The sequence below is a fragment of the Etheostoma spectabile genome, chromosome 4 (genome assembly GCF_008692095.1).
Source record: "Etheostoma spectabile isolate EspeVRDwgs_2016 chromosome 4, UIUC_Espe_1.0, whole genome shotgun sequence".
Taxonomy (NCBI): domain Eukaryota; kingdom Metazoa; phylum Chordata; class Actinopteri; order Perciformes; family Percidae; genus Etheostoma; species Etheostoma spectabile.
Genome location: NC_045736.1, coordinates 12,477,743 through 12,479,516, shown reverse-complemented (window position 1 = coordinate 12,479,516; position 1,774 = coordinate 12,477,743).

The window sequence follows — 1,774 nt, the reverse complement described above, 5'->3', positions numbered from 1 at the left end:
CAGGATGTATAGTATCCTGGATCCATGAAATAACTGGCCTTTAAAAATACAAATCTGCCTGCCTTTATGGGAATTTAACATAGGGGTATGTATACTCATGCCCCTATATTTTAAGGAAGAATATTTATTTATTTTCAATACACAATTCATTCACAAATAAAATTGGTGTCCTTAAAGGTTGGATTTTACCTCATTGTTTAATTAAGGCATTAAGACAAATTTCCAAAACATGATTTTGTTATTCCTCTTTTTAGTAGTTTGGGCATGTAAACTTATGAGCACAACTGTATAGTATATATAGTATCTCGCAACGTATGGTCTACACTAACACGTTGCTTTTAAAGTCACATGCTTCCAGAAACAAATAGGTCTAATTTAAGACTATTTTATCAGAACCAGATGGACTTACTCAAGATGAAAATGCATTTAAATAAATTAGCTAAAACTAGAATAGAGATTGAGAGATGATTTTTTTATTCCTTTTTTTTAGTCAACTTAAGCATGGGCATGTAAACTTATGAGCACCACTGTGCATAAAGATATAAAATAAAATGAATCTGTAACACATAGCAAGACAATCGTGATTGGAGGACTTTGAAACGGGAATAGGATGGTCCCAATAGGTGCAAAAGAAACATTCACTCAGATTCTAATGAAGTAAATGGCTCACTATGTGCTTTCATTTCACTTATTTAAATTACCTCTTTAACTTGGGAACATGAGAAGTGCTACATTGTATACATTTTAATGTCAATGTTTTGTTGTTTTTAGGTTTACATAAGATATATAATTGATTATTACATTCCTATTAATTTACAGATTACTTGCCACATATACTGATCCATAATTCCACAACCCAAGAAGATCTGGGGATTTGAAGCATCAGTCACAAGTTCTGTAGTCGGAAATGGACTCACAACAAAGGGCTGCTGATGTCCTGCTGGGAGGCAGCTCTGATTAAAAACCACGACGCATGGACGCATGCATACACACGCACACAAGTCTCCTAAGAATGATTTATCATTCTGAACCATGGAAAAACACTGGATGATAATGTAGATGAAACACACTCACGTTCCATCATGAACTAATTTCTTAAGAGGAAACAAAAAATATTTTCCTTACACAACTGCAGCAATACCTCATTCCAAAGTGTAAATGGACCGTGCTCATATAGTGCTTTTCTAGTCTTACTGACTACTCAAAGCACTTTTACGTAGTACAGGGACCATTCACACACATTCATACACTGTGGCCAAGACTGATGTACCTGCTCATCGGAGACACACTCACACACCTGCTCATCAAATAAACACTCACACATTTGAATAGTGCAGCATCGGTGGCAACTTGGGGTTCAGTGTCTTGCCCAAGGACATTTCAACATGGGACTGCAGGTAGGCCAGGGATCAAACCACCAACCTTTCGATTGGCAGGCGCCTACCACTCTACCCCAGAGCCACAGCCCCTGTGCAGCTATACTATACTACAAACTGCTCATTCACTGTTTTGTATTTTCAAAGAAAACAACTTGTGTACAATGTGTTGTATTGTCAGTCAGTTCTATTTGACATTTTATTACATTTAGTACAACGAAATTACATTTGATTAAATGACATGGTATTCCCCTTTTGAGGAGTTGAATCATGCATGTGTAAACTGACAACCATAATTGTCATCTTCATCCATTTTTAGTGGTTTTTCTTTATTTAAAAGCTGTAGCTGTGGTGTTACACTATTTGCATGCACACACGCACGCACGCATGCACACACA